The sequence below is a fragment of the Oryctolagus cuniculus genome, chromosome X (genome assembly GCF_964237555.1).
Source record: "Oryctolagus cuniculus chromosome X, mOryCun1.1, whole genome shotgun sequence".
Lineage (NCBI taxonomy): Eukaryota > Metazoa > Chordata > Mammalia > Lagomorpha > Leporidae > Oryctolagus > Oryctolagus cuniculus.
Window position 1 is genome coordinate 84,444,089 of NC_091453.1, and position 26,812 is coordinate 84,470,900.

Below are 26,812 nucleotides of genomic sequence, written 5' to 3' on the forward strand. Positions count from 1 at the left end.
AATGAGTGTCCCTAGAAGCATCCCATATTCCCAGGAGACTCTGTCTTTTCTCATCTGCCACTCAGGCACCAGTGCTGATAGGACATGGAATCTGAAGCATTTGGCACCTGGTGAACGCCCTTAGTACCAAGGGAGTCTTTAGGGGAACACGCCCTGAAAAAAATAGGCTAAAAACTAAAGACATATTTATGGCTTTTCTCTCACCCCAAAGGTATGTGCACATCTGTCTCTGTCACCAGAGATGCTTCTAATCTAGCGTGTCACAGTTTTCATCTCCTCATCTATCTCTACGAAGCCTTTCTTCCCCACCCCTTTCCCTTAACCTGCAGCTGGAGCTGTGGTTCTCAATTTTTCAGCTCCCTTTTCTACTTGCCTGTGAGCCGGGATGAAAGCACCCAGCCTCTGAAAGACCCATACCCAGGGCACCCTTTCTAGGACTCAAAGAAGTTAGAGAACTAGACGAGAAATCTTCCGGGAAGAAGACTCTTGAGAACAGAGGGTATCCGAAGCAGAGGGTGGGGGAGGAAGTCAGCTGCAAACCTCTCTTACTAGCAGCTTCACTTCTCTCCACCTCTCTGGTGTGCAGGGCAGGGTAAGGTGTCAGTCACACAGCCTAGAGTGCCTGCCGTGTGGAATCCTGATCCTGGGAACCAAGTATTGAAGTTATTAGGTTGGCACAGTCAAAATATTACCCACTTCCTTATTTTTCTCCTTTGTCTGTTTGGAGCGTTCCCATGGATTTCCATCCAAGAGGAATATCATCCAGAGTCTGAGTTGGCATCTGGAGAGGTAAGTATTTCTCGTTACCTCCTAAATGAGCAACAGTTGTCAGTGGGCTTAGTTGCATCAATAATAAAAGTCCTTGTGGGGTAAATGGTGAAGAGGATGTAAGGGCCAATTGATAAGCTACAGGGCAATAAGATTAATCCTCTCCATCATAGGGCAGACACAAAGATGTGCCCACTCTCCATCTTCTGGAGAAGGGGGTTATTGCGTCTAGAGCGACAAGATGATTTCGCCTCGAGGTAGTTGAGAATTGGGAACTCTGGACTGACTCATTGGATTATTTGCAGGAAGAGCGATTTTGAGTGAGACATAAAATGATAAGTAGATAAAATATTGCTCAACCTAGCTCCTGACAGATTGCTCCAAGGTCATCAGCAGAAAGACAGATTAGCTTTTAGGAGGCTCAGTGAAAATCACAGGCATCAGTGAGGTGAGCAGCTGCCCTACCTAAGCCTGGGAGCAGAGAGTTCAGCTTGCTGGTTTTCTCCGCTGTCTGCACAGCCAACCCAAGGGTGTGCCACATTTAAGCGCAGCTCCTCAGCTGAGCCCTGATACACTCACAAGCTGCCTAGACAGCAGCCTCTGTTGCTGTGAGGCCCAGAGCAGGGTGGAGCATCATCTGGCTAACTACAGAGGGTTTCGTGCTTGAAAAGAATTTGGAGGGGAGGTTACAGGAAGTGGGGATTGTGGGAGAGAAATAAAGAAAAAAACAGCAAGGCAGTGCTTGAGTATTCACAGTAAGTGCTGGGAAATGTTAAGGTAGTATACAAGGGGTCTTCAAAAACTTCGTGGGAAATCCATATTATGAAATATATGCATATGTTTCAAAATTTGGGGCATCCAAATAAAACTATCTGTTAATTCCATTTCCATGAACGTTTTGAAGTTCCCTCATAGATGGTCATAGGCAACTTTACTGAGACAAGTTTTAAGTCTGCTCAAACAGCAAAATGGTTTTAGACCCTCTCAAGAGAGGGTGGGAGGATATCTGGGTGCTGTATTTATGTGCACAATATTTTGGACAACATGATGAAGGAAGCACAATTTTCCTTTGCTCTACTCATATTGTAACCAAATCAAATTTGAGAAAAGTGGTGTGTGTGCGCGCGCGCGCGTGTGTGTGTGTGTGTGTGTGCAGTTTCCAGGGGCACAGAGTATTTCACCCACAGCATGATTTTCAATGCCTGTCAAAGTGCCTTTCTTGGCCCCTCCTCCAGCAGCCCCTGCTCACCACCTCCTGGATTGGGTTTTTCCTGCTTCCCTTCCCCCCCCCCGCCCCCTTCTTGGTTCCCCTGCCTCCTTTCACCTTAGGTCCCTGGCCCTTTTCCTTCTTGGCTTCCTTCTCTGGGCTGCTCTCTCTCTCCTTGAGTTCCGCTCTCTGCACTCCCCTTCTTGGGACCCCTCTCTCTCACTGTCTCCTCCTTCCCTCTTAATCCACCTCCTGTTTTCCTTCCTTGTGATCCATCTGCTCAGACCTCCCAGATTTCTCCCCTCCAGGGCCTCAGTGTTGATGTTCTGCTCTCTGCTTACTTCCTTCTCATGCAAGGCAAAAAGGAAAAGAAAAAAAAAAAAAGTTAACTGCCTTATTACCTTGATTTATCCTAATTGTGGGGTGGGTGTTGAGGATGGGAGAAAGGAAGGAGCTAAGATCTGTTTCAACTAATGAAAAATCTAAGTGATGGAGCAATTTGCAAGAAATATTATACTACTTTCAAATACATTCAGTAATACTGCTAACACGAACACAATCCAGGAGTCTTGTAAGTACTTTAACAAAGAGATAAAAATCATGTGTAATTGGCTTTATTTGAGCATAAATGCAACTGTTGAGACCCTCACCATTAAAGAGTCTGCTAATTCCCTTCTTAGACTCTAAGTCTGTTTGCAAACCCCATTTCCTAGCCACAGGTAAAAGTCCTGTTATGAGGGTTCTTTATAACGGTGATTTCCATTTCACTGCAGATGGTCTGTTATAACAGTGCTTTTCTTGATCTGTTTACTAGAATTATTGATGCCAATAATGTACAACAAATGGTTCCTATCTATTTAATAGCTAATCTCTATAAAGAATGTGAGTTCTTTTCCACTGCAGATGGTAAACAGGAGAGAGGAGTCAAGATGAGTTCTTCTGCAGCTGAGCCATGTGGACATGTGCGTTAGGTATCTGTGCACAGATCTTTGGCTGGCTATTTGTGAGCGCTGTAGAAGCGAGAAGGATTTAAGGTTATAGTAGGAGGTAGAAAAGAGTCTGCCTGTGTATCTGTATGTCTAAGCATGGTACCTAGATATGTATGTAGGTATCTAAGTGTGTTTGCATCAGTGCGTGTGCGTCTGTGTGTGGGGTGGGGGAGAGAGAGAGAGAGAGAGAGATCTGAGTCTTTATATAGACACTTTGTGAGAAAACTTGTATAAATATTTGTGTGGAGTGTAGAAAATTGTAGTTGAACTCAATATATAACTGTGCGCAATGTATCGTGTGTGTGTGTGTGTGTGTGTGTGTGTGTGTTTGAAAAAGAAGAGTATGGCTCTGCACCTGTATTTCTCAAACAAGATTGCAGGAGCCTTGTTAAGTCCTACTCCTCTCCAAATCAGATCCGTGGAGCTCTCCCCTCCGTCTTGCTTTCTCAGTTTCCTCTTTCTCTCGATTCTCTTCCTCCACTTGCCTTTTCCCCCCTTTCTTGTTTCACAGCAAAATTTCTCAATACTTAACCAGTAATTCCTGTCTCTTATTCTCCACTCACAGCTTTGTCAGTTTCACTCTACCGGAACATTCACCCAGGGTTAATTCAGAATGCCATTCCAAAGCGTGCTCAGCTCTCTTCCAGGACACCAAGGCAGGCCATTATAGGGAAGGAGATTAGCCTCCTGTGTTGAATCCAGCCACTTTAGTATAGCCGGTCTCTCAGGTAACACTCCTTCCATCGCCCTGGTGCCCCTGCAAGCAGCCACAGTGGCCTTAGTTTCCTTCCTCCCCGTGGTCTTCCTCCCCACTTCCTCAGCCCTCTCAGGGAAGCTTCCTCCTTTGGCTTTCTTACCACTGACAGCTCTTCTAGCTCCACGACTTCCATCAGATTCTGAATTTTGATCACTCTTACTATAATCTCTTGTTCATTCATTTACTGATTCATTCAATAAATATTTAATAACATATTATTCCAGGTATGTGTAATACATACTCAAAGTCAGATAATATTCCAGCTATGTGCAATCCATCAGTGAACAAAAGGGACAAAAATGCATGCCACTGACTTCACTCTAATGTGGAGAGACAGACAACTACAAACGAACATTAAAAGGTAGGTAAACAACATGTTATGTGGGCAGGTGATAAGTGCGGTTGAACAAGGTCAAGCAAAGTAATAGAGATTGGGAGTCTGTGTGTTTGAGTGTGGTGGTGGGTGCACGGATTGCAGTTTCAAGAAGGGTAGTTTGGATTGACCTCACACAGGTGACATTTGAGCCCAAACTTAAAGCAGTTGGGAATGCATTATGCAGATTTCTAGAAAAGAATTTTGCAACTAGTGCAAAGCTCCTGTGGTGAGAATATGCCTAATTACTAGAACAAAGTGAGCAAATAGCTGGAAACCTGAAGGAGGAAGGGATGGGAAAGGATGGGGAAGGGGTGCATTTACCCACACACTTCTTATCCTTCGTGTTCTGTTGTTTGCTTGCACTTTGATTTCCTTCCTAATAAAATAGTTAATAATTAAAAACACACGTAAGGTACTTGGGCCATTGTAGGCCCTATGGAATGCTGGTGTCCTTAGCACTCTCCATCTGCATCTCATGACTGGCCCTCTCAGCCAGAGAGCAGGGAGATTCAGTGAGAACACCTATGGCTTCTTTCTCAAAATCTTTAGCTTCACCCTCTCTCTCCCTCTCTCAGTACAATTTGTCTTTAAGAAAGACTTGTTCCTCCTTTCTTGCAAGGCTCACTCTTCTCTACCTGTGCATTCGTTCCCCATCTCTTCTCACTCTTCATCCCCTTTCTTGTCTGTAATTTTCAAACCCTCCCTTTCAACTAGCTGCTTCCTTACTGGAGACAAGTATGCACAGGTCTATCTTGGCACAGAATACCTTCCCTTAACCCTACTACATGCTCAAGCCACAGATTCATCTCTTTTCCCTATTAAATGTGTTCCAAGTGTCAAGTTGCTATTTCCCACAGACCATATGCAATTTCACTTTCATTTTCATTTCTGTACAAAAACTGAACTCTCATTGGCTCCTAATGTCCTCTTTCTCATCAAGTCCAAAAGTACATTATTAGTCCTCCTTATTCTTACCCCTTTGCTGTATGCTTTGATGAAAAGAACAGTCTTTGTCTCAAAACAGATAGATTAAGATTAAAATTCTGCTGACTTTTTAGAGCTACATTTTTTCATACATAAAAAGGAGTTGAGGGGCTGACGCTCTGGCATAGCAGGTAAAGCCGCTGCCTACAGTGCCGACATCCCGTATGGGCACCGGTTCCAGTTCCAGCTGCTCCACTTCCGATCCAGCTCTCTGCTATGGCCTGGGAAAGCAGTAGAAGATGGCCCAAGTCCTTGGGCCCCTGCACCCGTGTGGGAGACCCAGAAGAAGCTCCTGGCTCCTGGCTTCACATCGACGCAGCTCTGGCTATTGTGGCAAATTGGGCAGTGAACCGGCAGATGGAAGACTCTCTCTCTCTCTGCCTCTCCTTCTCTCTGTGTGTAACTCTGACTTTCAAATAAATAAGTAAATCATTAAAAAAAAAGGAGTTGAAGGGAGAGCATTGTGGCACAATGTGTTAAGCCATCACTTGGGAGCTTACCTCCCATACTGTATTACCTGGGATCCAGTCCCAATTCTGCTTCTGGTCTAGCTTCCTGATAATGCACACCTCAGGGGCAGCAGATGATGACCTAATTACTTGGATTCTTACCACTCCTGTGAGAGACCTGAATGGAGTTCTTGGCTCCTGGCTTCAGCCTAGCCTAACCCCACCTGTTATGGGCATTTGGGGAGTAAACCAACAGGTGGAAACTCTCTCTCTCTTTCTCTCTTTCTCTCTCTCTCTCTCTTTCTCCCTCTCTCCCTCCCTCTCTCCCTCTCTTCCCTTCTTCTATCTCTCTCTCTGTCATTCTGTCTTTCAAATACCTAAATCTGTTTTAAATAGGGGGAGGTGGCCATGCAGTCCAGCTTCACGAAAACTCTCGCTGCACTATGGCCCACAGGCACGTGGCACGCGCCCACCCTGCCGCCAGGATGCCCAAGGGGAAAGTCAGCTCTGCCCAAGGGACAGCGAAGGAGGAGCCCAAAAGGAAGTTGGCGCGGTCGTTGGGGAAGCCGGCCCCCGTGAAGGTGGAAGCAAAGCCCAAGAAGACCGCAGGCAAGATAAGTCATCAGTGCAAGCGAAGGAGAAGAGAGGAGCAAAGGGAATACAGGCCGAGGTGGCTAACCAAGAAGCTAAAGAAGACTTGCCTGCAGAAAATGGAGACACTCAAAATGAAGAGAGTCCAGCCTCTGATGAAGCAGAGGAGAAAGAAGCCAAGTCCGATTAATATCATACACCATGTGTTATCAGTGGTTCCTGTCTTCCTTCTTGTACAATCCAGAGGAATATTTTTATCAACTATTTTGTAAATGCAAGTTTTTTAGTAGCTCTAGAAACATTTTTGAGAAGAAAGGAAGCCCACCTCATCCCATTTTTTAAGTGTAAATGATTCTTTTTTAGGAGGTGAAATCATTTGTTGGTTGGTTCTTTTTTGGTACAACCAGAAAATAGTGGCATATTGAATTATGGGAGGCTTTCACTGTCCTGGGGGTAAGCTTAACATTCCATAGGCGAGGGTGGTTTTTGTATCCTACAGTACAATTCATACTAAATGGCGATTTGGAGTCTCAGTTGTGCATTTAATCTGTCTTGAATATTCTCAATTACTTCTCCTATGCTGTTTAGTAGAATTGTTTTCTACAGAAAGCCACTCCTTGTTGCTGTGTCAGAACCATGTGCACTCTGTAACACCTTTGGTTGTGGTAGTCCAGTTTTCCTAATGATTATGTTAATGTGCCATGAAAGATTGAAAATTTCAGTATTCAATTGTGGAGGCAGGGGATTTATGTAGCAGCAATATTTGAAGATACTGGCAATTCATGGCTTTTTAGATTTTTGGTACATATGCAAAGAATTGTGTACAAATTAAAATGTGTGTGCTGATTCTCAACACCAATAAAATCTCAATTATGGGGAAAATGGAGGGAGGGAATTGACAATATCTGTCTTATCAAGAGTTGGTGAGAATTGGAGAAAACTGATGTCAAGCACCCAGTATACCACAGGCATTAGCTGTTTTCTATACATCTGTGATTGCATTAGTAAAAAGATTTTTTTATTTATTTGAAATGAACAGTGACAGAGAGAGTGAGAGAAACAGAGAGACAGGGATCCACAAATGGCCACTCAGAAAGGTCTGTGCAAGATCAAAGCCAGGAGCAGGGATCTCGATCTAGGGCGCCCACGTGGTTGACAGGGGTCCAAGTGATTGGGTCATGTTCCATTGCCTTCCCAGGCACGTTAGCAAGGAGCTAGATCAGAGGTGGAATAGACAGAATTCAAACAAGTGCTCCTATATGGGATGCTGGTGTCACAAATGACACCTTAAACTGTTGCACCACAGAGCTTTTATAAAGATTGCTTTTTAGAAAAAGGATTTATTTATTTATTTATTTATTTGAAAGTCAGAATTACAAAATGAGAGAGAGAGAGAGAGAATGAGAATCTTCCATCTGCTGGTTCACTCCCTCAAATGGCCACAACAACCAGGCCTGGCCAGGCTGATACCAGGAGCCAGGAGCTTCATCTGGGTCTCTTGTGTGGGTGACAGGTGCCCAGACATTTGGGCCGTCTTCTGCTGCTTTCCCAGGCGCACTACCAGGAAGCTGGATTGGATTGCACCTGTGTCATGATGCCAGCCCTAATTGCTAGTTAGAATAATTTATTTTTGCTGGTTTTCCACCTACTGCCTTCTTAGAAGGTTTTGGATACTTCAAGATTTTACCCTTGGATCTCTTCTCTCATCATACCATGGGTCTTCAAAAAAGTTCGTGAAAAATATAGATTATGAAAAAGCTGTGCAAGGATTTCAAAATTTAAATATATTTTCTCATTCCATTTCCCAGGGACATTTTGAAGTCACCTCACATTGTAACTCCCAAGTGTCTTACGTATGCCCACCTCTTTAAGTCATACAATGTGTCCATGTGGGTCTAGATATCACAAAGGCCTCTCCTAGATGCCTTACGTGGATTTCCCACTCAAAGAGCCATTCCACTACAGGAGTTTCACTTTCCATGATTCCAGTTACTTTCTTTTTCTTTTTCTTTTTTTGACAGGCAGAGTGGACAGTGAGAGAGAGAGAGAGAGACAGAGAGAAAGGTCTTCCTTTGCCGTTGGTTCACCCTCCAATGGCCGCCGTGGCCAGCGCACCGCGCTGACCCGATGGCAGGAGCCAGGTGCTTCTCCTGGTCTCCCATGGGGTGCAGGGCCCAAGCACTTGGGCCATCCTCCACTGCACTCCCTGGCCACAGCAGAGAGCTGGCCTGGAAGAGGGGCAACTGGGACAGAATCCAGCGCCCCGACTGGGACTAGAACCCGGTGTGCCGGCACCGCTAGGCGGAGGACTAGCCTAGTGAGCTGCGGCGCCGGCCTCCAGTTACTTTCAGTCAGTCGTGCCCTGAAAATACAAAACGGAAAACTTCAGACATAAGCAAGTCGTAAATTTTAAATCACACACCATCCTGAGGAGCATGATGAAATTTCTTGCCGTCCCACTCCCCCCCCCCCAAGACATGAATCATCCCTGTGTCCAGGTATCCATGCTGTATCTGCTACCCACTTGTTAGTCCCTTGGAGATGCCTCTGTTAGCAGATCCGCTGTAGTTGTATATAGAGTTTGGATTCAGTTAACCCTTGTTTTACATAGTAATGCCCTCTGAAGCACAAAATCAGTGATGCTGGCAATTCAGATATTCCACAGTGAAGCTGTCAAGTGTTTCCTTGAAGTGAAAGGTTGAAAGTTCTTGGCTTAAGGAAAAGAAAATCATTTGCTGAGGTTGCTTAGATTGATGGTCAGAATGAATTTTCTGTCCACAAAATTGGGAAAGAAAAAGAAATTTATTTTAGTGTTACTGTTGTACCTCAAACTGCAAAAGTCTCGGCCACATGGTGTGCTAAGTGCTTTGTGCAGAGGGACTAGACATTAAATTTTTGGGAAGACATGAGCAGAAAATGTTTTCCAACTGACAGCAAGGCGTTACTTAAGAAAGGAATGAGCCTGTATGAATACTGTAGTACGGGATCCTCTGAAATGAGTGGCAGCTAGCCACTTAAAGTAAGGGGTGGTTGCACAGATTCAGGAATGGTTGAACTGAAAAATACATAGGCAGCACTTGCCACTACCTGAAGTTGTAGATATCCACGGGAAGGTCTTGGAATGTGTCCCCTGTGGATAAGGGGAATCTGCTGTATATTCTTTCTTGATTATTTTTGGGATGAGAGCAGAATTTGGGAGGGATATGAACAGAGAGAGATCTGAAGTAACATACTCAATTTTAGGCTAGAGTTTGGCTTGATAAACTCAGCAGAATAAAAAGGTTCAGTGGAATGGAGGAACAGGGTTTGAGTTTAGCATCTGTATGAGAAATGCACTATAGCCAAGAGAAGCTGGGACAGGAAAACCATTTACGATGATATTGCTTAGGGTTGGCATTGTGGCACAGTGGGTTGGGACACCGCCTATGGCGCTGGCATCACATATGAGCGCATGGTTCAAGTCCCGGCTGCTCCACTTCCAAGCCAGCTCCCTGCTAATGCACATGGGAAAGTAGCAGAAGATGCCTCAATGCTTGGGCCCCTGCACCCATGTGGGAGACCTGGATGAAGTGTGTGGCTTCTGGCTTCAGTCTGGTCCAGGCCTGGTTGTTGTGGCCATTTGGTGAGTGAAAGAAGATATTGCCTTAACCTAGATATAACTGAATGTGATTTTAGAAAGGAAAAATAAGTGCCAACCCAAGGAGTTTTATAGAAAAAGGAGGGAAGAGATGTATAATTTGGGACATGCTCAGGCTGACTTGCCCCAAGTGGTGGAGTTGGAAGCATACCAGGGGATTCCAATTCAATCCCATCGAGGTGGCATGTACCAATGCCATCTCACTGTTCCAGGTGATCAGTTTCAGTTCACAGTTGGTCATGGTGAAGGGACTGGGAGTCAAAGGGAGCACATAGACAAGTCTAGTACCTGCTAACGCAAACTGATGGAGTAAATAAAGGGGAGAGTGATCCAACATGGGAAGTGAGAATCTCAGCAGACTCATAGAATGGCAGATGTCCTAAATAGCACTCTGGCCTCAGAATCAGCCCTAAAGGCATTCGGAGCTGGCTGAAAAGCCCATGAGAGTATTTCAGGCATGGAAAGCCAAGACACTCTGGCAAAAGATCTCTGCGAGTGAGATCCCAGTGGAAAGAACAGGCCATCAAAGAAGGAGGTACCTTTCTCTGAAGGGAGGAGAGAACCTCCACTTTGACTATGAGCTTGTCTAAACAAGATAAGAATCAGAGAACTCAGAGGGCTTCCATAGCCTTGGAAACTCATGACTGGAGCATAGGGAGATTACTGATGCCATAGACAGGAGTGTCAATTGGTAAAGTCAACAACAGGAGTCACTGTGCACTTACTCCTCATGTAGGATCTCTATCCTTAATGTGCTGTACATTGAGATTTAATGCTATAACGAGTACTCAAACAATATATTTCACTTTGTGTTTCTATGGGGGTGCAAACTGTTGAAATCCTTACTTAATGCATACTAAACTGATCCTCTGTAAAAAAAAAAAAAAAAAAAAAAAAAAAGAAATTATCAATTCCCAACTTGACTCTCACTGGGATTAAACATGACAATAGGTCTGCTCTGATTTCATCATCATTTTAAAAAATCATCTATTATTTTTCACTTTATGTTTCTGTGTGGGAGCAAACTGTTGAAATCCATACTTAATGTATACTAAGCTGATCTTCTGTATATTAAGATAATCGAAAATGAATCTTGATGTGAATGGAAGGGGAGAGGGAGTGGGAAAGGGGAGGGTTGTGGGTGGGAGGGACGGTACGGGGGGAAAGCCACTGTAATCCATAAGTCGTACTTTGGAAATTTATATGCATTAAATAAAAGTTTAAAAAAAATAAAAAATAAAAAAAAATAAAAAAAATAAAAAAAAAAAGAAAAAGGATAAGAAAAATCTGGAAGTACACTGGATGCAGTACAAAGGTTTGAGCTGAATTGAAAACATATTAATGATACCCATTGAAGTGAAATGGACACTATGAGAGACAATGACATGATCAGCCCTTGTCTAGACTGTTGAAGAACAACTTACTATTTTATTCCTTTTAGTATTTTTGTTGTTGTTGTTGCTCTGTGTGTTCTACGTAAGACCACTGGATGAACTCTGTAATCAATGCACAATCATTCTTAGGCATTTAAAATTAACAGAAAAGTGATCTCTGTTAAACATAGGAGTGGGAATAAGAGAGGGAGGAGATATATAGGTTGGCACATGCTCACTTGGACTTACCTCCAATGGTGGAACTAGAAATGTGCCAGGGGATTTCAACTCAATCTTACCAAGGAGGCAGGTACCAATGCCAGCACACTTGGTAAAGTGATAAGTATAGATACACAACTGATCAAAAAGATAGGGTATGTGTCGATGAGATTTCACAAATAAGACCAGTGTAAGCAAATAATGAAGGATAGAATTAAAAGGGAGAGAATGATCCTGCGGGGGAAACAGGACACACAGCAGACTCATAGAATGGCAGCACTCCTGCCTCAGAATCAACCCTTGGGACATTCGGATCTGGCTAAAAGGTCCATGAGAGTCTCACAGGCATGGAAAGTCATGACACGGTGGCAAAAAACAATCTTAATGAAAGATCCTGGTGAACAAGACTCCAGCAGAAGGAACAGGCCATCAAGGAGAGAGGCGCCTTTCTCTGAAGGGTGGAAGGAACCTCCACTGTGATACAGCCTTGACTAAACAAGTTCAGAGTCAGTGAACTCAAGGGGCCTCCATAGCCTAGACAGCTCATAGCAAGAGTCTCGGGTGATTGCTGACGTCATAAATAAGAGTGCCAATTGTTAAATCAACAACGGGAGTCACTTGGTACATGCTCCCCACGTAGGATCTCTGTCCTTAATGTGTTTTGCTATGAAACTTAAAAACAACACTACTAGTCGAACAATACCCTATACCTTGTGCAGCTGTGTGAGTACAGCCTGTTGAAATCCTTGCTTAGTATATACTAAGTTGATCTTCAGTATATGAAGGTAATTGAAAATGAAACTTGATGAAGGGCGGGATGGGAGAGGGAGTGGGAGAGGGGAGGGCCACAGGAGGGAGGGAGGTTGGGGGGGGGAGCCACAACAATACAAAAGTTGTATGTTGTAAATTCACATTTATTAAATAAAAAAAACTATATAACAAACAAACAAAAAGAACTTAATACTTTACCCTTTTAGTATTTTTTATGTTCTACTTAAAACTGTTGGTTGAACTCTGTAATTAATACACAATTACTCTTAGGTGTTTAATTAATGCTATAACTAGTACTCAAATAGTATTTTACACTTTGTGTTTCTGTGTGGATGCAAACTGTTGAAATCTTTACTTAATATATGCTAAATTGATCTTCTGTGTATAAAGATAATTAAAAATTAATCTTGATGTGAATGGGAGGGGAGAGGAAGTGGGAGAGGGGAGTGTTGTGGATGGGAGGGAAGTTATGGGGGTGGGGAACTATTGTAATCCATAAGCTGTACTTTGGAAATTTATGTTCATTAAATAAAATAAAAAAAAACATATTGCAGCTGCAAGGATAAGGCACTAGAATACTTATGGTGCCATCAGTGGTAACACAGGAGTTAGGAAGAATTCTTATTTTGAAAAGCCCAGGCCAGTGAAAGAGGAGAATGATTAAAATTTTGATATATTAAATTTCAGGGGACAGTGGGAAACCCATGAGAAAAATATCTTGTAGGCAATTGGAACAGAAAAGACTGCAGAAAAGAAAATGGGTTCAAGTTAGTCAGTGTTGGCGCTGTCTATATTGGAGTCATTTGTATACAAAGAGTAGCCAACATCAGGAGGATAGATGAACACCCCTGAAGGGGTGAGGACAAAGGGGAGCTGGTGGGGAAGAACTGACTTTGGGAAACAGCTGCAGGGAAGAAGTGGGAGGTAGAAGCAGAGCTGGCAGAGCTAGGGTGAGAGAAAGCAAAAATACAAAAGTAGAAGCAGTATGAAAGAAGCCTACTGATTCTACTGCTAATTCATTGGTACCGGACTTGTGCTTCCGTTATGTGCCCACTTTCTTTCACTCCCCCATCTTAGTCCCAGGCTTTTCTTGCCATCCATTGTTTAGATGGACCTCATAGGCCTGGGAGTCTTATTCCTCCCGTCTAAACCAGTCTGAATGTATGACTCCCTGCACCCATCAGCCATTAACTCTTCCTGCCTCCATGGTAAATAGAGTTTACTTACGACCTGCTGAATTCTTTATTTACTGGAGGGTTAAGCTTGTCATTATAAAGTAGGTTTAAAGTATGTCATTGTAAAAGTTAAAGGAAAAATACAAAAAGGAGGAGGATGGAAGGTGGGAGTAAGGGAGGGAGGGAGGGCGGAATGGGAAGTATCATTATGCTCTTAAAACTGTATTATGAAATACATGAAATGTGCTCCCTTTTTACAAATAAAAAAGTAAAAAAAGGAATATCCATTTATGAAAAACATGCAAAGGATGCCATCTTTGCTACTATACTGGGATGCAATAGTAGTCATATTTCTTTCCCAATAGGAGGGCCTGCATTTATTTGTTCAGAAACATTGAATGACATATCACATCATGATGTTTCTACCAAGTTCCTACTATGTGTCCAGTTTCTACAAATTTATGAAGACATTGTAAACAAATTAATATTTAATATGGATAGTAAAAATGTGTAACATCTTACCTTATGAGTATTCTGTTGCTATTTTAAGTGTTTTCTTTCCTCAATTTACATTGTACATTTTTCTTCTATTTATCTCCTTTTTTCTTTTTTATACATTTGTTTATTTAAAAAGAGAAAGAGAGACAGAGACAGAGAGCTCTTCCATTCTCTGGTTTACTCCCCAAATGCCTACAACAGCCAGGACTTGGCCTGGCCAACATCAGAAGCCCAGAATTCCATCCGGATATCCCATGTTGGTAGCAAGGGCTCAAGTAATTGGGCCATCATATACTGCCTACCCAGACAAGTTAGCAGCAAAGTGGATGGAAGCAGAGGAGCCAGGATTTGAAGCAAGCATTCCAATCTGGAATGCAGGCTCAACCTGCTGCGCCTTTTTCTTTTTTTTTTTTTTTTTTCTTAAGATTCATTATATTTATTTGAAAGAGTTCCAGAGAGAAGTAGAGACAGAGAGAGAGGTCTTCCATCCACTGGTTCACTCCCCAGATAGCTGCAACGGCTGGAGCTGCGCCGATCTGAAGCCAGAAGCCAGGAGCTTCTTCCGGGTCTCCCACATGGGTGCAGGCGCCATCCTCTACTGCTTTCCCAGGCCATAGCAGAGAGCTGAATTGGAAGAGGAGCTGCTGGGACTAGAACTGGTGCCCATATGGGATCCTGGCGCTTCAGGCTGGGGCTTTAACCCGCTACACCACAGAGCTGGCCCTGGCACTACCTTTTTCTTTCTTTACCCTCAATCACATCTCTTTGCTTTTGCATGCTCACATTATACACACATCCACAAATACTCTCAAAAACTCAATAACATTTTGCGTACTAGCTTGCACAGAAAATCTTCTATTCATTTGTTTTTTATGCTTTTTCCAGCTTGGGAATTCAACCAACATTTATAAGACAATGAAAAAAATGTCCTAGCCATGTGACGTAAGAATTAAATAATTTATACCTTTCTGTCTTAGTATCTCTAATAACATTTGGTAATAGAAGGTACAACATAGGGATTTAATATTGCCTTTCATTCATAAATAGAAGTTTTTGCTTTGATTTACTTTTCCTTTATTATATTCATACAAAATAAAAATGTCTTGGGGCAAGTGCTGTGGAGTATCAGGTTAAACCTCTGCCTGCAGCACCTGCATCACATATGGGAACTTTTTCGAGTCCTGGTTGCTCCGCCTCTGATCCTGCTCCCTGCTAATCCTTGTAGGGAAGCAGCAGAAGATGGCTCAAGTCTTTGAGCCCCTGAACCCGTGTGGTAGATCTGGAAGAGGCTCCAGGCTCCTGGCTTCAGATAGGCCCAGCTCCAGCCATTGCAGCCATTTAGGGAGTGAATCAACAGGTGGAAGACCTGTCTTTTTACTTCTACCTCTCTGTCTGTAATGCTGCCTCTCAAATAAATAAATATTTAAAAAATAAATAATATGTCTTTATTATTTCTTCTGATTAGTGAAGCAGTATGTACTCATAGTAAAATTCTAAAAATTTGTGAAAGTGTAAGGAACAACAACTAGAAGTCTTCTGTAACCATGAAAGAATAACTGGTAATTGACTTGCCCTCCTGCTATAAATAACTATGAAACTGAAAGAAGTATTTGAGGATACTGTTGTTGGGAATTGCAAGAGCAATGTGAATTGTAGGAGAATGGAGGCAAATGAGATGAGCTGCACATTCTTCTCATCTCTCTGGAAGCGATTTCCATCGACGAGGCAGGCTGCAGTAGTGTGCAAGAAGATTTCCTATAGGCATTTGGCTTTGGTATGAGCTGCACAAGTACATGACAAGCTACCGTGAGGCTTGACGGAGAGTGACTACTAGAGGTTGTGAGAAGAACAGAACTATAGACATAATACCAGTGTAGGGAAATATTGGAATGCACTCCAGCCAGACTGAAGAGATTTTGTTTAAAAACCTAGGTACAGAGAAGAGGCAGCAGAGACACCTCCAAAGAAAGTTTGGAACCAAAGCTCCTGAGGTTTAAGGAAAACCACAAGTAAACTACCTGCCAGAACAAAACTCATCACTCTTTAATGGTAGTCAAACTGAGACTGCTTGAAATGCATCACTTACACTTACTAGTATACAATAAAAAATTACCAGACATGTGAAGAAGCAGGAAAGTGTGAACGAAAATAAAGAAAAGAATATACTGTCAAAAGAAAACAACTTTGTCATGATCCAGATGTTGAAATTATCAGTGAAGAATCCAAAACAATGATTTTTAAATATGACTGAGTTGAAAACATGGTCCTAATGGATAAAACATGGTGAATCTTTGCAGAATGAAAGTTGTAGAGATTAGAAGTACAAGCATAACATAAAAGTAAGCTGGATGAATCTAACAGCAGATTGAAGATGACGGACGAAAGGGTCTGTGAACTTGAATACAAAGCCTTAGAAAGTACACAATTTGAAGAATAGATAAAGAAAATATTGAAAAGAGAAAAGCTTCTCAGTGACCTCTTGGAATACTGGAATAAGAGGAGATAGAGCTAGAATATGAGCAGAAACAAATATTTGAAAAATTAATTGTTGAAAGTTCTTCAAGTTTGGCGATAAATGGCAATCTTAAGATCCATGAGTGTTTGGTTGAGCTATTTACTTAACATAGAATTAATCATAGGTGTATTAAGTCCATTGGAAATAGATCCCAGTTAAAAATAAGAGTGGGAATGAGAGAGGGAGGAGCTGTACAGTACAGCACACATTCCCACAGACTTACCCTTAAGGGTGAAGCTAAAAACTTGCCATGGGACTCCAAATTACATTAAGCTGGGTGGTACTAATCTCATCTTACATGATAAAGTGATCATATTAAGTGTGGAATTGATCATATAGATAGGATTAAGTGTCAACGGGATCACATAAATAAGACCAAGTATCTGGCAATAGCAATAGATAGAATTACAAAGGAGAGAATGATCCAACATGGGAAGCAGGCCACACAGCAAACTCATAGAATGACAAATGCCCTAAACAGCACTCTGACCTCAGAATCAGCCCATAAGGCATTTGGATCTGGCTGAAAATCCCATGACAGCATTTCAGGCATGGAAAGCCAAGACATAGTGGCAAAAACAGTTCTGCATGAAGGGTCTCTGTGAGACGCCAGTGGAAAACAGGAGCCATCAAAGAAGGATGTGCTTTTCTCTGAATGGAGGAGAGAACTTCCATTTTGCATATGGCCCTTTCTAAATACTGATGGAGTTTGTGGACTCAGAAGTCATCAATAGCCTTGGAAGCTCATGTCAAGAGCCTTGCGTGATCACTGACATCAAAAATAAGAGTGTTGTTAAATCAACAGCAGGAGTCACAGTGCACTTACTTCCCATGTAGGACCTCTGTCCTTAATGAGGTGTACTATGAGAATTAATGATAAAACTTGTCTTCAAACTGTACTTTATACTTTGTGTGTCTGTGTGGGTGTAAACTGTTGAAATCTTTACTTAGTATAGAGTTGGTCTTCTGTATAAAAAGTCAATTAAAAATGAACCTTAATGAAGAATGGGATGGGAGAGGGAGCAGGAGGTTGGATGGAGTGGGAGTGGGAAGATGGGAATGGGGAGAAGAACCACTATATTCCTAAAAGCTGTACATATGAAATTTGTATTCATTAAATAACAACCTTCTTAAAAAATATCCATGAGGCTAAGTACACTCAAAGCAAAAGAAAATACAAGGAAACTCATACGTACTTCCATCACAGACAACCTTCTGAAAATTAAAGAGAAGGGAGTGGTTTTTAGCCTAGAGGTTAAGATACCTGTATTCAACTCCTGACTTCGACTCCTGGCTCTAGCTTCCTGCTAACGAAGACCTTAAGAGGTTGTGGTGATGGTTCAAGTAATCAGACCTGGGCCATTCATGTTGCAGATCTAGATTGAGTCCCCAGATCCTGGCTTCAACTGCAGTCCAGCCCCAGCCATTTCAAAGCATCTGGGGAGTGACCCAGCAGATGGAAAGTCTCCTTCTCTCTGGCTCTCAAATGAATTGAAAGTGGTGAATTAACCTGTGATTATAGAATGAACTGAAATTATGTTTCTGCAAAAATTAAAGAAATAAAAAAGCAAGGAAGGAAGGAGGGGAATTCAGGTATTGAAGGAGAGAGAGAGGGAGGGAAAGAAGTATGATTATCTTCTTAGAACTGTACCAATGAAATACATGAAATCTGTTCTCTTTATGTCAGTAATTTTTTTAAATTAAAAGAGAAAAGTTGAAATTGGTGATAGTAAAATAGCACATTACATACAGAATGTTTCAGTCTATTTGTGCTACTGCAGCAAATGCCATAGACTGGTAACTTATAATAAAAAAATTTATTTACATACAGCTCTAGAAACTGGAAAGTCCAAGATTAAGATGCCAATAAATTCAGTGCCTGGTAAAGGCCTCATCTCTCTGTTCCAAGCTGGTGCTTTGAATGATGAGTCCTCACATGGAGGAAGGCAGAGAGGCAATAAGGGCCAAATCCTGCATGAATCCTCTTTCATAAGACCTTAAACTCCATTCACTAAGGAGGATCCCTTATGACCTAAACATCTCCTAAACACTGCACTTGTTTTTTTAAAGATTTATTTATTTGAAAGGCAGAGGTACAGAGAAGCAGAGGCAGAGAGAGAGAAAAATTGACAAGTGAGATATTACATCAAATCGAGATGCTTCTGTACTGCAAAAGAAACACTCAGCAAATTGAAGAGGCAACTGACAGAATGGGAGAAATTATTTGTAAACTATACAACTAATAAAGGATTAATTAGCAGAGTATATAAAGAAATCAAGAAAATCAACAACAAAGCAAACTATCCCATTATTAAATGGACAAAGGATTTAAACAGGTATTGTTCAAAAGAGGAAATCCAAATGGCCAACAGACACATGAAAAAATGCTCAAGATCACTAACCATCAGAGAAATGCAAATCAAAACCACAATAAGGTTTCACCTCACCCATGTTAGAATGGCTTTCATACATAAATGAACAAACAACAAATGCTGGTGAGGATGTGGGGAAAATGGTACCCTAATCCACTGTTGGTGGGAATGTAAACTGGTAAAGCCACTATGGAAGACAGTATGGAGATACCCCAGAAATCTGAATATAGATGTACCACATGACCCAGCCATCCCACTCCTGGGAATTTACCCAAGGGAAATGAAATCAGCATATGAAAGAGTTATTTGCACCCCTATATTAGGGTTGTGAATGCAGCTCAATTCACAATAGCTAAGACATAGAATCAACCTAAATGCTTGTCAACTGAAGAATGGATAAAGAAATTATGGGATATGTACACTATGGAATATTACACAGTGGTAAAAAAAAATGAAATCTGGTCATTTATAACAAAATGGATGTATCTGGAAAACATCATACTTAGTGAAATAAGCCAGTCCCAAAGGGGCAAATATCACATGTTCTCTATGACCTGTGATAACTAATGGGGCACCTAAAACTAAATCTAGCCTAGGCAGCTCATGTCAAGAGCTGCTGGTGATCACTGATGTCATACATGAGAGTGTTAATTTTTAAAGTAACGAGTGTCACTGTGCACTAACTTCCCATGCAGGACCTCTGTCCTCAAAGAGTTGTATTATAATTATGTATAAGTGCTTGCAAAAGATATATCATTCCTGAGGGCTTCTTTAAAGTTAATTAAGTTTTTTTTTTTTTTTTTAAAAAGCACAGCAGACCCATAGAATGGCAGATGTCCTAAACAACACTCTGGCCTCAGAATCAGCCCTTAAGGCATGCGGATCCAGCTGAAAAGCCCATGAGAGTATTTCAGGCATGGAAAGCCAAGACACTCTGGGGGGGGGAGACCTAAATGAAAGATCTCCACGAGTGAGATCCCAGTGGAAAGAATGGGTCATCAAAGAAGGAGGTACCTTTCTCTGAAGGGAGGAGAGAACTTCCACTTTGACCGTGGCCTCGTCTAAATATGATCAGAGTCAGTGAACTCAGGGGGCTTCCATAGCCTTGGCAGCTCATGACAAGAGCCTAGGGTGATTACTGATGCCATAAACAAGAGTGTCAATTTGTTAAGTCAACAACAGGAGTCACTGTGCACTTACTCCTCATGTAGGATCTTTGTCCTTAGTGTGCTGTACATTGAGATTTAATGCTATAACTAGTACTCAAACAGTATTTTTCACTTTATGCTTCTGCGTGGGAGCAAACTGTTAACATCTTTACTTAATGTATGCTAAATTGATCTTCTGTATATAAAGAGAATCGAAAATGAATCTGGATGTGAATGGAAGGGGAGAGGGAGTGGGAAAGGGGAGGGTTGCGGGTGGGAGGGACATTATGGGGGGGAAGCCATTGTAATCCATAAGCTGTACTTTGGAAATTTATATTCATTAAATAAAAGTTTGAAAGCAAAAAAAAAAAAAAAGTAAAATTAACTTCAAGATGCAATGACTTTGAACAGCCCTTGTCTCGACTGCTGAAGAATCATTTTTGTTTTGTTTTGTTTTGTTTTTCTCTTTTGTGCAAATTGTTTAACTCTTTATTTAGTATAGAGTTGGTCTTCTGTGTATAAAGTCAATCAAAAATGGATCTTAGTGGAGAATGGGACTGGGAATGGGAGAGGGAGGAAATGGGGGGTGGGAGGGTGGGTATGGTGGAAAGAATCGCTATATTCCTAAAGTTGTACTTACGAAATGCATGAATTTGTATTCCTTAAGTAAAAGATTTTTTGGGAAAAAAAATATTTATTTATTTGAAAGCTAGAGTTACAGACAGGGAGACCCAGAGAGAGGAAGTGGGAGAGGGACACACACACGCGCGCGCGCACACACACACACACACAGAGAGACAGACAGACAGACAGAGAGACAGAGAGAGATCTTCCATCCACTGGTTCACTCTCTAGATGGCTGCAATGACCAGGGCTGGGCCAGACCAAAGCCAGGAGCTTCTTCCAGGTCTACATAGGTGTCAGGGGCCCAAACACCCTGGACATCTTCCACTGCTTTTCCCAGGCCTTAAGCAGAGATCTGGGTTGGAATTAGAGCAGCCAGGACAGGAAGTGGCACCCCTATGGGATGCTGACATCAAAGACAGAGTCTTTACCTGCTATGCCTCTGGCCCCCTGATTTAGTTATCTTAATATGCCACATTTTCTGTTGCTCTGGAAATAAGAACCTCTGTTCGGTACTGTTCAGAAAATATAATGTTTTTTTTAAAAGAACTATATATTTAAATTACATAATAAAAACACAAGCAGCATACAATTTCACATAGAAGTTTTAAAAGCACATAACAAGTTGCCTTGTTGAGGTAGCTAGCTAAACCATCACTGAGAACATCACAGCTGATGGTATATAACCACCTGTAAGGAAATTCCTACACTGAATTGGTGTTTTAGTTCAGCTAATCTTTAAGGTTTCTTCTGAATCATAGAGCTCAAGAAGTAACCTTGGAGGGTTTATCCCATGATATTTAGCCCACAGACAAAAATACTAGGCCCTGGGAGCTCTCCATGTATGTATCGTGGATGTCTGACATTTTGGGCATGCCTGGTGCACACTCTGATCTCTGGAATAGTTTTAAGACAATTTCAGGACTGCCAGAGTGTCTGATTGTCTCTTTCCCCTAGGTAGGCAGCATCGGCTATTCCTCAGTCATACCATATTAGGGACAAAATGAATGATTGCAAATCCAAAGCTGTCACAGAATACCTGCTTTCTGCTATCTAACAGCATAGTACTGACACTCTGTCCAGGCCATAGTCCCTGGTCTAGACAATTTGCATGCAAGTACTCCTTTACCAGGGCATTCTGTCAGGTAGCAGGAACCAATAGTCTTTCAGAGGAGGAATTCCTGGAGAAATTCTTACCAAGTGATTCCATAAACCCTCTCTACATATGTCTAGATCTCCATATAGTAAACTAAGACACAAGTAGAACTGTGCATTGAAATTAACATTAAATGAGAAAAAAAAAGTTAAAGTAGAGGTGCTGGAAGTGGAAAACAGTGTTCCAATTACTTTGCTTCGCAGATAATTGCATATTTTATGAGATAATTGTATGTTTAAAGGTATCAAATGTTTTTAGTGCTCACATGGGGAGTCACTTCTCTCTTAGTACTTATCCTCTTGATCAAAGAGGCCAGGACAATTTTGAATTCACAGTGGTCTAGGAAAAACTCTGCCTCAAATCTGCTACTGGGGCTGGCGCTGTGGCGTAGCGGGTTAAGCTGCCGCTTGCAGTGACGGCATCTCATATGGATGCTGGTTCAAGTCCTGTCTGCTCCTGTTCTGATCCAGTTCTCTGCCATGGCCTGGGAAAATAGTAGAAGATGGCCCAAGTCCTTGGGCCCCTGCACCCACGTGGGAGACCCAGAAGAAGCTCCTGGCTCCTGGCTTCAGATAGGCACAGCTCTGGCAGTTGCGGCCAATTGCGCAGTGAACCAGTGGATGGAAGACCTCTCTCTCTCTGCCTCTGCTTCTCTGTGTAACTCTGACTTTCAAATAAATAAATACAGCTTTTAAAAAATGCTACTGATTTATTGCTTAGTTCCTAAGATGTTGAGTTACTTCTAGATAAGATGCAAGGTCACACAGTGTACCAGTAAATACAGTGATGACTGAAATTATTTCATATGATATATGCTTTAGTGGGTAAGCAGAAAGAAAAAAGAACAGATGAATGGACAGGTAAATGGGAGAATAGTTTGCACTGGAATGAATAGCTCTGTAGGGAGTTGGTGGAGCCTACTGTTGAAATCTTAGAACTATCACACTTAGCCTCTCTGAATTTTGTATCAATTGTTAAATAAGACAAAACAATAGTCCTTTTTAATAGTAAAAATATAGATTGGAAGATATAGCTGTTATTATTGGTAAAGTGGATTTCCTGACACTGAGTCTCAGAATTAACAATAATATCCACCGAGTCATAAGCAATACGGTATGGGAACATGGGATTCATGGAAAATTCTTCCATTACGAGTGCAAAAGAAGATGCAGATCATTTCAAGAAGAAAGAGGGAGGCCATTCAAATCCTGCTTTTGTTTCCAAACTCAGTAGTCACATCATTCCAGCTCTCACGGGGAAGAATAGGGAAGGGTGGAATGTATTACAAAAACGACACTCCTTCCACAAAGCAGGAATACCAGGAGTGGAGAAGAAGCATTTCATTCCAACTCATCTCAAGGTGGGCTTTGAGAGAGGAGAATGAGTGCTTAGAGAAAAGACGATAAAATATTTCTCACTTTTTTGATGACAGAAACACTCTTAGCAAGATCCAAAGTGTTCTATTATTTCAGCCTACTTATGAGGGATCTTCAAAAGTTCATGGAAAATGTGTATTATCAAAGAAAGTATACATGGATTTCAGTTTTTTGCACCAAAGTAAACTTATTTTAACTCAATTTTTTGAACCAACTTTTTTTGTTAACTAACTATATTTGAATCTAATTGGCTTAGTGAAGTCTTCAGGTCATATACTACAATGTTGGGGAAAAATGTTACAGGCACATTTAAATATCCTCTGTGATATAGAAATGAAATGACCTCATCTAAGGTAATTTTAGCACAACAATGATGATTTCTCTCGCCGAGCTTGGTAAGAGTTCCAAGACCCAGAATAGAAATAAAACATCATTATTCATGGAAAGCAGCTGCTATTAGCATTGAATAGCAAATATCTAAGAACTTGCATAAGCAATAGCAGAATTCCTTTGGGACTGATCTTTTAGTGACAAACACCTGAGTAAGGCAAGCTGTCTCTTGGATTTTGTAACCACCACCATCTATCCTAGATGTGGATAGGAAATTAATATTTTTCATTATTCTAGAAGGCAGCCGCATAAACAAGACAAAACTTAATAACCTTGTCTATCAATCATTACTTATAGATGGACAAATGCGATATTGGACTTAGAACTATGGAAGAAGTTAGGAAGAATTGCAAGCAACACAAAAAAGATCTAATAATATTGCATGAATTCTGAACCAATCTCCATCTGCATATTTAGGATGAATCCTGGATGGAAGGCATTACTTTTAGCATGATTATTTTCAAATTTAAAATTAAAAACATATTTCCTTAATCACCACACGTAATTATAACCTGCATTATTTCTCTGAAGATGTTTTAAAGCTGCATGCAATGTAAATATAATTTGGTTGGATACATAACTGATATTGATATCAGGCAGAGACTAGTTTATAGTTAGAACATGCAAATTACATGCAGTGCCCCAATTTTGATCCTCTCCATAATGACTAAGGCTGTTGCCTCTGAGATCAAATTTCCAAATGAAACAAATGGAAAAGATGATGAGAGACTGTCTTTTGATTACTATACAAGCTACAGTGAAGACAAACCATCAATGAGAAAAGTGATTAACAACACCTCTGCCAGTTGACACGGAGTTATTCCCTATTTCAATTTCTCCAACACTCATGAGAAAAACAAACAGCATAAAATATATAATTTGATAAACATGTTAGCTTTAATGTTGGTTATCAACATCTGATTTTAACATTTAAAATATAGTCTGTCAAATCTACAATATCCACCTTCCAGAGTTTCTAAAACAATCAAAACATCAAGGGTATTTACATGACAACAAATGTTGTTATCCATGACGTTAGATATGTAGTCTTGTGTGTGCTGTGATTTATTTTTTTGGGTCCAATCAATATATTTCCCACACTTATAACTGAAATTCTATCCATTCTTTGCTTTCAGGAACTCCCTCTATGGCTTTTTACTTCCTGTTATCCTATAAAAGCAACCAATATTTATTGAACCTGACAATTCCAGACAGAGTACAGGTTGCTGAGGTTACAAAGAGGAATAAGAGCCATTCCCCACCCCCAGGTAGTAAAAATACTCCTCAGAGGAGTATCATTAAATCCCTAACACCTTAGTGAGAATTAGTTTTATCGATTTTTTCCTGCAAGAGATACCGAAGGATAAAAAGGTAGTTGGAAGGTGATTGCACTCTGGATTTGAAAAGACAAGGAAAGGAAGGATTTTGAAATGGGGATTTGGAATGTACATCTCCTAGCAGTAATGAACGACTTTCCTGAAAGACATTCATCTCTAAGTTTTATCAAGAATAAATTCCAAATGCATGAAATGTAACAGTAATTATGCAAAAGCTCTAGCTGCTCTAGTAATATATAGTCTTATTTCTTCTCAACTACGAGCTAGAAGCAGGTTCTGTTGACATACTTCAATTAGTAAAAGTCAGGTCAGGGTAAGGTGAAGAAAGCCCTCCATTCAGAGGCAGAATTGCACAAGTTTCAATCCAAACGCTGCTGTTTATTACAAGTGTGATCTGAATCTCTTATTGGTCCTGAAACTGTTTCCTCATCTATAAAATCAGGCCAAGAATGGATAATGTATGCAAAGCAATAAGCAAAGTTCCAGGCTCGTAACAGGTGTTTCATAAATATTGTGCCCTTTTCTTTACACAATACTGTAGCCAGTCTTCATACCTTATCAGGGTATCCATAAGATCAAAACTATTTTCATAAAGATACTAAAATAACATTTTCCTTTTTTTCCCTCATCCTACAAGTTTACAGTAGAGTGGGATGTCACAATAGATTGAATGTAGAAGCATATATGAGACCAGTTGTATTCTATTAAGCTAGACATTGAAGAGATTCGCCAAAATGTAAAATAACGTCACACTTGCCACTGGTATTTTTTATTTTTGAAAATGCGGGGCTTTTGTTACAAATATGCTACTATTTTAATATCTAATGGATTATTTTTCATTTTAAGTGAAGTGAGTAATAAATATTATTTTAATATTTGTCACTTCATTTCTAATGCACCAAACATTGATGCGTATGATTCATTCAAATGAAAACTCTTTGGGTGCTCACATTTCAGAAGGACTGAGCACAATCACTGAAATTCTTAACATGTCCCCAATCTAATTTTTTTAAAGATAAATTTTATTTATTTGAAAGAGTTACAGAGAGAAGTAGAGACAGAGGTCTTCCATTTGCTAGTTCACTCCCCAGATGGCCACAATGGTCGAAGCTGAGCCAATCTGAAGCCAGGAGCCAGGAGCTTCCTCTGGGACTCCCATGAGGGTGAAGGGGCTCAAGGACTTGGGCCATCTTCCACTGCTTTCCCAGGCCATAGCAGAGAGCAGAATCGTAAGTGGAGCAATTGGGACTAGAACTAGTGCCCATATGAGATGCCGGCGCCTCAGGCCAGGGCTTTAACCCACTTCGCCACAGCGCTGGCCCCCCAATCTAATTTTAGATCCCTGAATTTCCTCTATTTACTTGTTTACTCTCCATAATTAACAAGTATCAACTGACTTAAGTCTTTACTCATTCTCATTTTAAGTCCTGTAGTTTCTTGGCAGAAGAGTGACTATGTCAGGAACCAGCCAAAATGTGGGCAAAGAGAAAAGACAAGACCTTGGGGTTTTTGTCAAATAGTTCATTAATTCTAAAAAATTGTTAACTTTTAATGGCTAAATAATATTTTCCATTGTACTTGTTAAAATATGATTTATTCAGATACAGTAAAATTCTCCATTTTGGTGTATGGTTCTGTGAACTTTAACATGCAAACCAGCAGTGTTTCCACAACCAAGACCCAAAAAGTTTCCTTGTACACCTTTGAAGTCAACTCCCTTCACCCCCAGCCCAGTCGCTGGCAGTCACTCGTCTGATTCGCATCATTATGGTTTTTCATTTTCCAGAGTGTCATACAAATGGAACTGATCATGATATGGCATTTTGAGTTTGACTTCTCTCGATTAGCAATACGCATTTGAAACTCATCCATGTGGTTGTATGTATCAATAGCTTGCTCCTTTTTATTGACAAACTGTATTACGTTGAATGGATGGAGGAATCAGTTTGTTTATCCAGTCACTAGCTGACAGATATATGGGCTTTTCAATTCTGGAGAAATGATAAATAGAGATGCTATTTAAAAAAAAAAAAAACCACATACAAGTTTTTGTCTGGGCATATGTTTCCCTTTCCCATCAATAAATATCTACTAAGAAAT

The 26,812-nt window shown here is 41.0% G+C and overlaps 1 pseudogene; it reads left to right on the plus strand.

Annotated features, from left to right (window-relative positions):
- The first annotated feature begins 6,015 nt into the window (after positions 1–6,015).
- On the plus strand, positions 6,016–6,311 carry LOC100339426 (non-histone chromosomal protein HMG-14 pseudogene; annotated as a pseudogene).
- Positions 6,312–26,812: the final 20,501 nt, after the last annotated feature.